Source organism: Pteropus medius, unplaced genomic scaffold (assembly GCF_902729225.1).
Source record: "Pteropus medius unplaced genomic scaffold, Ma_sr-lr_union100, whole genome shotgun sequence".
Classification (NCBI taxonomy): Eukaryota; Metazoa; Chordata; class Mammalia; order Chiroptera; family Pteropodidae; genus Pteropus; species Pteropus medius.
In genome coordinates this window covers 751,281-763,801 of record NW_024353909.1, presented here as the reverse complement: position 1 = coordinate 763,801, position 12,521 = coordinate 751,281, and the positions used below count along the sequence as shown (strand labels likewise).

The window sequence follows — 12,521 nt, the reverse complement described above, 5'->3', positions numbered from 1 at the left end:
CACGGATGGTATGTCACTTTTGTGATTAGGTAAAAAAAGATTGTGGTTTCTGTTATGAGTATTTGTTTTTTATCTCTCATTACTTTGAGGGAAGCCAGCTGCCTTGACATTCAGGCAGCCCTGTGGAGAGAGGCCCATGTGGCTAGGAACTAAAGCTCACAGGCAACAGCCAGTGAGGAACTGTGGTCTATCAACAACTGTGTCTATGAGCTGGAAAGTGAGTTCTGCAGCCCCAGTTCAGCCTTGAGATGGCTACAGCTCAGGCCAACAGCTTGAGTTCAGCCTCATGGGGAACCTGAGCTTGAACTACTGAGCTAAGCGTCTTAGATTCATCATCCTCAAAAACCATGTGAGAGAATAAATGTTTATGGTTTAAGCTGATAAGTTTTGGGGTAATTTGTAATGCAGTAACAGGGAATATATTCATTCATTTGGCAGATATGTATTGTCTATACTATACGCCAAGTCGTTTGAGGTACTGGGAATACGGCAGTGAATAGAGAAAAATCCCTGCTCTTATGGAGTTTACATACTACCAGGGGAGACAGATGGCAAACATAAGTCAGTAATTTATGTGATATGCCAGATGGTGACAACTGCAATGGTGAAAAAGTAGAGCAGGTTAAGGGAGGTAAGCTAGTTAAGGAAAACTTTGCTGAAAAGATGATAGTTGAGCAAAGACTTAAAGAAGTGAGGGAAGAAACCATGCTCTTCATAGGAAAGAATATTTCAGGTGGTGGGAACAGCAAGTGCAAAAGTCCTGTGGCAGGGCTGTGCCCAGCTTTTTAAAAAGGCATCAGGTCTACAGCCATGCCACCCTGAACGTGCCCGATCTCATCTGATCTTGGAAGCTAAGCAGAGTTGGGCCTGGTTAGTACTTTGATGGGAGACCACCTAGGAATACCAGGTGCTGGAGGCGTTAAAAAAATAAAAAAAATTAAAAAATAAAAAGTCATCAGGAGGGCTAATGCGACTGGAGTGTAAAAAAGGGCAGAGTGGTGGCAGATGACTAAAAAAGTGAGGTGAGGATCAAAATAGATAATGTATGTTAAGCTTTTTTTAATCTAGTAGTTGCTCAATAAATTAAAGTTTTTCCTTTAAAAAAATTTTAATTTTTTGTGAAATAATCTCAAGTATATACAAAAAGGAAAGATAACAATATAATGAACACCCAGTTAACTACAACCTACCCTAATGACTAAAACTCTAACAGCTATGGTTGAGTCTATGGCTATGCTATCCTGAACAAGCCTGATCCCGATCCCGTCTGATCTCAGAAGCTAAGCAGGGTCGGGCCTGGTTAGTACTTGGATGGGAGACCACCTAGGAAGACCAGGTGCTGTAGGCATAAAAAATAAAAAAGTAAAGGATTATAAGATGACAAGATCCTTGCAATCTGTGAGGTCAGCCAAGGGTTGCCTCGCCTAAAAGAAAACTAAATAAATAATAGCTATGATTGAAGTCTCCTATGTGCCTTTCCCTACTCCAACTCTCTCTCGTGCCCCAAATATCACTCTCTAAATATAGTATTGATCATTCCTATACATGGCTTTATATTTGGTCCATACGTATGTATCAATAAACAACTTCTAGCACTGTTTTTCAGGTTTTAGATATATATGCAAAAGGCAAATCTAATATAGTGTCATAATGTTATTGTGTCATAATATATCATATATGTTGATAAATATATCATGGTATTACTGGTAAAGCAATTGTCTCATAATTTGCTTTTCACTCGTTATTTCTGAGATTTGTTCAGTGTGATTTATGAAGCTCTACTTCATTCTTTTTTCACTACTGTATAATGTTCATAGCATGAATATATTACAATTAACATATTACTTTAAAAATAACCATGCCATTATGCTCAAAATTATCAGTAATTTCTTAATATTACCTAATACCTAGTCCATATTAAAATATCCCCAACTGTATCAAATATGTCTTTTTACAATTATTTTATTCAAATGAAGTCCATCCAATGTATTTGGCCATTATGTCTTTTAAATCTCTTTTATTCTAAGTCTTTTCTTCTTTTTACCCCCATACCATAGAATTGTTGGAGAAACTGGACTATTTGTCTCATGTCCTGGATTTAGCTGGTAGCTTCTTGTAGTGTCTTGATCGGATTCAGTTTTTAAGTGAGGGGGAAAAGGAGAGAACAGAAAACTGTTGCATGTAGCTCAATGATCAAACTCACCAATATGGTATAAATCTACGTGATGGGCCTCTTGATATGATGTAATGGTAAATAGATAACATGGCCTATGTAATATTTTACCAAAAGGGACTTATCTAATTAGGAAGAATAAACAGAACAAAGTCAGATCGTGGGATCTTTTAAAAGATAACTTGTGTGGACCATTCAAAAATGTCATGAAAGAAAAAATTAGGTGAACACTGATCGGATGCTGGATCATAAACAACACTACGGCTATACAGGATATAACTGAAAAAACTGGAGAAAACTGACTATGAAACTGTATGAGAGATAACATTATATCATGTCGAGTTTCTTAGGTGTGATAACGGCATTGTGGCCGTGTGGGAGAATTCCTTGATATTCAGGGTCCACAGGTAACTCGCAAGTGGTTCAGCCAAAAAATAAAAAGGTGTGTGTAAATAATCTGGCAAAGTGTATTGACAATTGGTGAATCAAGATGAGAGGTATAAGAGTGTCTGTTGTGTTTTTAAAACGTTTGTTGGTTTAAATTTTTTTTAAGTAAAAAGTTGTGGGCAAAAGAACACTTTGCTGGCAGAGCTATTAGGCCCCTCCTGCATCACACTGGGGCACTTCCAATTTATAGGTCTCACCATTGCTGACTCTGATTTCTCCTATTTGTCGTGTGCTCCAAATTTCCCCTCGGGGTGCAGGAACGTGGGTGGAGGCCCAGAGAGCCTGTACTTCATCATGCTGATGCTGTGAAATTCCAGCATCATTTAAAGGAGGGAAGGAAAAGAAGGAAGAGATGGAGAGGAAGGCCAGCAACAAGGCTCCGCTGGTGCAGGCTCTGCCGCCTCCAAGATTCCCTCTGTGATCAGGCACTGCCTCCTGGTGGCCACCGGCACGCATGCAGCGTCCCTGCCAGGAGTAGGGCATCGTCCTGCAGCCTTCACTCTAGCCAGGATGCACCCATAGAAAGCACCCCCCACAGGCCAGCGCTCCTACAATCCCAGCCTGTTCACCATTTTAAAGAACATCAGCTAGAGCCCAGCACTTGCTTTACAGATATTAGCTCACTTAATCCTCACATCAGCCATAATTGGTGGGATTATGGTAGTCCCCATTTTAAAGCCACAAACTAAAACTCAAAGAGGGGAGGTGACATGCCAAAGACTGCACAGCTAATGTCACATCTTCTAAGTACAGGTCCAATGCTGTGCCCACTACAGCCCAGCTGCTTCCAAGTCTGAAACATCTATTATGCTATGGGCCATGCACTGTGCAATGTATTAACTCATTTAATCCACAACAGCCCTAGGGGTATAGGTTCTATTAATATGGCCATTTTACAACTGAGAAAACTGAGGTACAAAAGAGTTTAAGAAATCTGCCCCAGGTGACTCAGAGGAGTATTGACTGGGGAAAAGCACTGAGGATCATTGGAATTGTCTGTTTTTCCAGTTCATAAATGTTTACTGAGTACCTCCTAGGTGCAGGACCCTTAACTAAGACATGAATGTTCAGTGAGGAGACAAAACAATGCTGTTAAGTTGAAAAAATGATAAAAATGCAAAGAGCAAACCTAATCTATTTACAAAAATGCATTCCTGAAAATAAGATCCTCAACAAGGAGAATACAATGGTTTTAAGATCAGTCAGAAATAAAAGTAAATGTGAACTACTGCTCTCTTCTGGGGAAGAGGGCGAGTTGAAGTGAATGTAAACATTTTCACTGCAACCCACCAACAGAAGTAACACACTGGCAATTCTAATTTAAAACTTGGCTGAATATTTACTTCAAAGGAAAAGTGAAAGAGGGCGCTGCCACTCTCCTAAGAAATGCAGACGTATTAAAATTCCTACTCCTAATAAACATTTAAGCACACCACTTGCAACCAACTCCTTTGCTCCAAGCTTCTGGACCTGTCTTCCAGGTAGCAGGCACGCTGGTGCTCAGCTCCCTCCCAAGGTCTAAGAAAGTTCAGTCATCGCGCTCTTGCCACCTACCCTTTCCCTCCCTCTGGTGCCTCTAGGCCCCCACTCCTCTCCCACGCCAGATTTCTTAGAAAGCCCAGACTGGGGTCCACAGGGCTTCTGTCAGAGATCACGCCTTCCTCACCTTGGCAAGACCCTAGGGTGAAGTAGCCCTCTGGGGAGGCCTGGTTTAGGGCACAAACACGCTGTGTGCTCGCTGTTGTTGGGACTGGAGTGCCAGGACTTTCTTCTGAGCAGTGCCCCTTCACCAACATACTTTCTTTTCCACTTAGTTAAACAAGATGCTTACAATAACTGTAGAAAAAACGAAGAACACAAGGTTTTCTTTTCATTCTTTTTAAAAACCACTTTATTAAGGTATGATTGACATACAAAAAGCTGTACATACTTAATGGATACAACTTGAGTTTGAATATCATTTTCATTCTTCCCATCTTTGTTACTATTTTGGTCTATATGCTCTATGAAATGTTGTCTGGACATATTTAAGAAACAGATATAGCTGGAAAAATTGGCTAAAAGTGTGAACTAACTGGAGAAGAGCATCGACTGAAAAACAAAACAAACAAAGCATCCCATTAAAGTAGCTGTATTTTTGTTAAAGTGGTTCTCAAAGTGCAGTCCCTGGACCAGCAGTGTCAGCTTCATCTGGGAACTTTTTAGAACTGCAACTACTCTGGACCAGATCTATTGAATCACATAATAGCAGGCTGGGGTCCAAAATCTGTTTTAACCAGCACTCCAAGAGATTCTGATGCATATTCAAATTTGAAAACAACAACTACTACTACTACTATTACTACCGCCGCAGCCACCACCACCACCACCACCACCACCGCACAATGAACAAACCTATTAATTTGGTGATTATTTAACTAAAGGGTAATGAGTCCCATGCCAGCTCTGGGCTCAGAAAAATCCCAAGATTCCCTAGCCATAACAATAGCGACCTGTATTTAAGAAATAACAGCAGGAGGAGCCTGGAGAATGCCTGGTGTGGGGGCAGAGTTTTCCCACCCAACGGCTCTCCTGAGGTAACAAATAGTATGAACTAGAGGCATCCAGATGGGTTGGAAAATGGTGGTGGGGGGGTCCCTTAATCACCTTCCCCGAAAAGTGTTTGTGTGGTGAAATTAGAAAATAAACTGAAAGTGGAAAAGGACCAAGAATGTTCTTTCCTGACAGGTGATTTAGACTGGCTGGTGGTGGGAGTGGATGTACATGCAAGAAAAGGTTCCTGTAACTTGTGCAGGATCTCCATCTACTGAGCACCCTTGAGCTCCCAGGAAGGGCCCCCTGGAGGTGTTTTTCTGGCTCCAATCCCTCTTTTTCCCATCCCTTTCTGCTCTCCTCTTGGACCCCTCTCTCTGACCCTTTTTCTCCATCTTTCGCTTTTTACTCCCCTCCTCCACCCCACCACCAGCACCCAGGTCTCTAGCTGCTGATTCATCAGCATGGAGGACACATAGGTCACCACTTCCTTACATGCCCATGGTACATCTGGTTCCCTATTGACACCTTAGGACCTCAGTGGTAGGGCGGAGACTTAGCGGGTAGAGAAGGGTGTGAAGAATCCTGCTGGTCCTGGAAGGAGAGGTGATCCATAAAGATCCAATACGTATGGTATTTTGTCCCACAAAAAGGCCTCAGGCCCCAATCTTCTTGGCAGGCTTGCCAATGTTGTTCTGATGTGTTACTGGGTCTTTGGGTCAGTGGAGTTACCCCCACCCCAGAGTTGGACCCCTGCACGGGGAAATGCCACTGACCTGGCAACCTCTGGGGAGTGTCACACACTAAGAGGAGAGGCAAATGAGTGTCCCTTTTCTCTCCCTGCCTTTGGTCATTTCCTTGCTGGGCTCCTGCCCCTTTGCTGCTCACTCAAACCCTTGTTAGCACAGGGACTATTTGGGGGCAGAGGTGTGGCAGATCACACCCACCCCTTTCCAGAAGCTGCAGAGGTCCTTCTAGGTCAGATTGGGGATGGTGAGGCAGTCTCTGTGCCTGTGGAATCTTGGGATTTTTCTGAGCCCAGAGCTGGCATGGGACTCATTACTCTTTGGTTTAAACCAGGGCAACCTTTCCACTGACCCCTCAAATAGAGTCAAAATACCCACTGTAACTCCTCAGCTGGATGGGAAGTCTCCAGGGCAGCTCTCTCAAATCTGGCAGCAATTATGGGTCTTGAGGGGGCCCCTCACATGTTCTTGCTCATCCTCTGAATTAAAACTTTTTATTCTATTCTATCCATTAGCTTAGATAACTCCAGTGGGGTTTATTTTTTTATTATAGTTGACATACAATATGTTAGTTTAAGGTGTGCAACATAGTGATTTGACCTATACTTGAGGACGTGATCACCACAATAAGTCTAGTAACCACCTGTCTCTTTACAAAGTTATCAAGATAGATTGACTATACATTGCTTTATTTTTACCATTCTTCCAGTGTTTACGCTCTGAAGGTATAATGTCTTTTTTCTTTAGCTGCTTTTAATGCTTCCTTTGTTTTTCAATCATTGTACAGCAATGTCCCTAGGGTATGGTCAACTGCCTCTCTAGGAAAGGAGGCACCCAGAATGTTGGGCTTATCGCAATGAGCTTCCCTTCTCTCTGGCATCTTGATTCCTCAATTCCCGGCTGTCTTGGCAGCTCTTCAATGCCTTCAAATAAACATATTTGCATTTTATCCAGCTTTTCTAGCTATTTCTAGCAGGAGTGTTAGTTTATGACAAGCTACTTTTATAGCTAGAAATGTAAGTATCACTGTCTTGGTTTTTAATTCTGTGTGTTTACACTTACAAATAATGTTGTTTTATACAGTTAATTATTTAATTTATACAGTTTGCCACTTTCTTTGAGCTGTATTTTCTTGTCTCTCTTTCTGGGATCATTTTATGTGAAATAGAGCCTTTAGAATTTCCTTTAGTTAGGGTCTGCTCGTGATGAAATTACAGTTTTAGTTGTATAAAAGAGACTTGTGTCCCCATCCCTGAAAAATGTTTACTATATAAAGAGTTCTATGTAAGCAGATATTTTCTTTAAGTACAATAATTTCATCCCTTATTCGCATGGCTTCCATTGATGCTAAGAAGTCAGATGTTACTTCTTTGAAGTTAATGGATTTTTTTCCCTAATTGCTTTTAAGATTTTATTTACTTTTTATGTTCTACTGTTTCACCATGATTTATCTAGTTATGGACTTATTTTCATTTATCCTCTTTGAGTTTGGGCTTCTTGAATCTGTAGTTTAGAATGGCTTTCATCAGTTCTGGAAAACTCTTGGCCATTAAGTCTTAAAATATTTCTTATAGCTTTTCCTTTATTTTCTTTCTGGGAATCTGATTAAATTTATGTTGGGCTCTCTTACTCAACAGATTAATGTGTTTTACTTTGCCTTTTGTACTTTCCATCTCATTGTCTCCGCCCATTAGTTTCTGAACAATTTCTTCTCACCTTTATACCAGTTTGTTAATTTTCTGTTTATTTGCTGTTAAACACAGTTTAATTGGCTATTTTAAAAATTGTTCTATTTGGTAATCTGCTATGTCAAGTTTTCAAGCTTTCTTGTTTTTGCAGATATTTTCAAATTTGTCTTTTAAATTCCTTTAAAAATACTATGAATTGCTACATTATGCTTTTTCTCTGATACTTTCAGTATCTGAAGTATTTGTGTCTCTATTTATTGTCTGTTATTTCTGCATGTTCTCTTTCATGTTGTTTCCTTGTCTATCTGGTCACCTTTGAGAATGTGCTAGAAGTTACTAAGAAATAGGGTGTGAGTGTGTGTGTGTGTGTGTGTGTGAATACTTTGATGTCTGAAATAATACCTTTCTCTAAGGATCATTTTCATTTACTTTTGTCAGGCACCTGGGCCAAACACTAGTTTGGTCAATGCTGTAGATTCTGAAGGCTCAGGTTCTCTATTCTGCCAAGAAAAACTGAATTTGGGAGACATGGCAATGCCAGGGCTTGTTCCTCTTGAGGGTGTCTTCATTTGGGGTCCCAGTTCAAATGTGGGGTGATTAGTCAGCCTCCCAGCTTTCAGCACTTTTTTACTTGTACCCCTCATACTGCAAGTCCACCAACCTTACACCTGGGTATCACAGGTGTCTTTCCTTCAGCAAATGCCTTTAGGCAAAGGCAGCTTTGAGTGCAGGGATTATGAACTCAGTCTCCCACTTCTCCAAGACTTTGATCCCTAATTCTTCATTCTTCTGTTAGCTCTTTGAAATGTTTTTCTTTTTTCAACATTTCATCCAGCTTAAGTTATTTCTATGGAAGAGCTGGTGCTAATCACTTGGACCACCATTACTGGGAGCGTAACCCAGTAATGGTTCATTATCCTCCCTCCAGCCTGCCCGCACAGGCCCTTTCCAGTCCCAAGGAAGGGAGCAGAAGGGAGGAGAGGAAGAGATGGTGTCACTGTTTTTACGACCTTGTTTTGGGGGAGTAGAAACTTATACTGTATTTCTCAGAAAAAGCCACACTTTTTCAGAGAGAAGAGCTATGATTACCTGGAGTTTCTCCACTTACCTAGATAATCTCATACGCTTCAATTTATCCCAATTTTGTCCAGTAGGTCACGTGATAGGAGCTAACCGTATCTAGCCACCCGGCAAAGCGCGAAAGAAGAGGGGAGGAGTTGGCCTGAGGTGTTCTGGCCTTGGGGCACCAGCGGCAGTTGGCGGCCGCTGGACGATAGCCTCGCAGTGACAGCAGGACGCCGGGGAGAGGCAGCGTCCTCTCAGAGGGAAGCGAACACCGAGCGCGGAGCACACACTGGAACCAAGCATCCAAGCAGAAGAACCGAGCCGAGCAAACACCGCCCAGCGCCCGCGTCGGGGGCGGAAGAGGTCAGGCCGGAAGCGGAAGTGCATCCCGCCAAGGCTTTCGGGCAATATATTCTCCAGTCGCGCCAGGTTCCGAGCACTCAGAGGAGGCTCCTTTCGCGCGATTGTGTACGGCGCTTGGCGGACCGCGTTATTAAATGTTGGGGGAAGCGGTGGCCTTCCTTTGACACCTCTTTAATGCGCACAACTGGGACTTAACTGCTAATTCTAAATTTGGTGGTACAAATCTTTCCAACTGCTGTGGTGCCACCATTAAGAGGCCTCTCCCGCCACGCTGTCCAGCCCCCCTTTAGGATCCCCTAACCTGAGGAAAAGCAATTTTGTGCTTACTTACGGTTATTAAAATTTAGTATAGTCCAGTTTAAAACTCCAGACTCATAGCTTATTTTTAGATGCCCGCATGCCCGGCCCGCTTCACTGAGCGTCGGTCGGGTGAGGGCGAAGGAGGAGGAAGGTGTCTGTTCTCTGGGGTAGTCCTGTTCAGCCTGGGGCCGGTGGCCTGTTCTGACAGGGCGGTCCCCTCACAGGGACATGAGCGGCTGTCTGGGGGCTGCATGCATCTTCTCCCAGTTCTGTGTGTTCATTCACAGTGGGACAGCGTAGTTTCTCCTTTGGCCACTTCGGTCCTCGCCTCTGAGCCCTCTCCTGGTGGGTCGTCCCCTAGTTTGGCTGGGCAGCCTCTGGGAGACAGCCCTAAGGCTTCTGCCACCCTGTGTCTTCCTTCCTCCCTTCCGGGAACTCCAGGCACAGGGTAAACATATGTCCCGATTTTAGAGCACAGCCTCAGCTTCCCATCTGGTTAGCTACCCCTTCATTCTTAGGAGTCTGGTTCTGGATGATCAATTATGTAGTTGCCCTATCCATGATCAACTGAAATCCTGTCTTGTGATCTCTGGCATCAAAGAAAAACATGGACTTGTCCTATCTTTCCTAGGCACAACACAAACGCGGGGCCTTGTTGGGCTTCCATGCTCAGCTGCTATGGGCTACTCTAGCAGCTCCTCCCTTCAGAAATCTCGTTAGTTGTGGGCATCTGTTCCTGTCAATTTCTTTCCACCCCCTTACCACCGCACACACTCTTCAGGGGTAGACAGCAAGGGTGGAGGCAGCCCCGAAGTGGGCCTGTGGTTTCGCTGAGGATAGACACCCAGCTCTAGTGACTTCGGATGTCCACAGTATCTCCAGCCATCCTTTTGGTGCCTGAGTCCTCAAGTCCCATAGGGAGGGAGAGGCCTAACCCCAGGACCATAAGGCCCTTGTCCTCTGGATCTGACCCTTGTTGCATGGTTACATGTCAATGGGGCACAGGAGTGCAAGACTGTGCAAGTCTCACACCTCCTAGTGAGTCCTGTGGCACCCCTTAGACTATAGGGGTACATGACATTTTGTTTTCACCTTTGAGGCTTTATCAGCAGTTCCAAGCCAAAGTCCTGTGACATGTCTTAACTTTTGAAAGTGAGCATTAAAATTCAAGAACAATTGGTAATTGCTAGTTTCATAATGCACATAGTAAAACAAAAATCCCATTGGTTATTACAACTAATACTTATCATAGCACAATAAAATATATTTGAAGTCAGAATTTCTTGGTTCCTTTATCCATTAAAATGTGTTTGTACAAAAAAGTGTTTTCCCAAAATTACAAGGTTTTCACTGAAATTTATTAGCAAAAATTCTCTCCTTCTACTAAGTCCCGCAAATAATCACTTAGGTTCTTATCTACAGGAAGCCCTTTGCTTCCCTGCTCTCCCTTTTTAATTGGTCCCTGAAATGGCATTTCTAGAGTGGAAATGACATTACTTGATCCTGACAGTGCTAAGACCTCTCTCTTCTTTCTTGGACTTAGATCAGCTTCTCCCCTTGGGAGCATGAATGCCTATTTTTCCTTTCCCTGAATCCTTTAGGCATGCTAGATGTACAAGACAGACGGGCTCATACCCTGAGGAGAACCAGGCAGATGGCTTTGTGGGAGGAGGGACCAGATAAGAGCAAGGAGGTCGACTTTGTAAAAGATTTTAAACATTCAGAGAGGCATATACAATAAACACCTCTGTAGGGAGCTAAAGCTCCCCAAATTCAAGAGTGCATGGTTTATCTTGGGAGGCCTGCTTGCATAAAAAGGAAAAGGCTGGTTCTGTGGAATTCCAGGAAGAAGATTAAGTATAGATAAAGGGAGTGTCAAAGGGAGTGTCAAAGGAAGTGTGGATTGTACCTTGATCTTCAGGATGTTACTTTAATTATGTTATCTTGGGATACCAAAAGGAACAGATTATGTATAAAAAGAAGGATAAGAAATAAACTCGGAGAGACAGTTGTGAGATCTGTTCTCCCTCCTGCACCCTGTCTGTCTTCTCTTTTTTCTCAGTCCCCGCTCCCCCATTCAGGTACTCGGTTTGACTTGGTCGGCTGGCTTCCGACACACCTCTGCATCACACTTTTAACAAATGTTAATCATGCCATATATATATATTTTAAATGACACTTTAAGCCTTCGTATCCCTCTCCCTTCTAGTTCCTGAGGAAACCACCATTCTGAAGCCGATATTTTAATACTTTCCTACTTTTACTTCATGAATTAAAAAAAAAAATAGGTATCATGTTTGTTGTTGTTGTTGTTGTTGTTTTTATGCCTACAGCACCTGGTCCTCCTAGGTGGTCTCCCATCCAAGTACTAACCAGGTACAACCCTGCTTAGCTTCTGAGATCAGATATTGGGCTTATTCAGGGTGGCATGGCTGTAGACCATGGACCATGGCTCCACTGAGACGCAAACCCAGGACCATTTGCATGTAAAGCAGACATGCTAACCACTACTCTATGGAACCACATCATAGGTATCATGGATTTTTAAATGTTATAACATATCACACTGTGTGTAACCTTCTGCAATTTTATTTTCAATATTAGGCACGTTAATACATGTATATCCAGTTCAACCATTCATTGAGTTACTGCCCTTAGTCATCAAGCTGTTCACTTGTTCTTGCATACCTTTCTGTATGTATGTTATGCTTCAATAAAAGTTACCCCCCACTCCCACCAATCCCTACTCTCATGTAGCTTACCTTCTAGAGTAGGACATATAATAAATAAAATATTTAGAACGTCAGGTGGTGGTAGGTACTATGGAAAAAAATAAAGCTGGGAAGGGAGATGGGGTATGCCATAGAGGACTGCTATTTTGAAAGGGTGGTCAAGGAAGGGCTCTCTGGTAAAATCTGAACCAAAGATCTGAAGGACGTGAGGGACCAAACCATGTGATATCTAGGGAAGGGGCATTTCAGGAAGAGAGAACAGCAAATGTAAAGGCTCTGAGGTGGAAGCCTGCCACGTATTTGTTACCGCAGGGAGGCCAGTGGGCCCAGAGTGATCAAGAAGGAAGACAAGTGGAGAGTCAGATATAATATGGGCAGTAATACTATGCAGGGCTTTTATTTTAGCTTTTATCTAGTGAAATGGAGAGCTATTAGAGGGCTTTGAGCAGAAGAGTGACACCATCTTAGATTTTTA

General features: G+C 42.8%; 3 pseudogenes; 2 read left to right on the top strand and 1 right to left on the bottom strand.

Moving 5' to 3' along the window:
* Positions 1–800: 800 nt before the first annotated feature.
* LOC120593978 (uncharacterized) lies at positions 801–919 on the top strand (annotated as a pseudogene).
* A 304-nt stretch (positions 920–1,223) lies between these two features.
* On the top strand, positions 1,224–1,348 carry LOC120593998 (uncharacterized; annotated as a pseudogene).
* Positions 1,349–11,638: 10,290 nt separating this feature from the next.
* Positions 11,639–11,754, bottom strand: LOC120594034 (uncharacterized; annotated as a pseudogene).
* Positions 11,755–12,521: the final 767 nt, after the last annotated feature.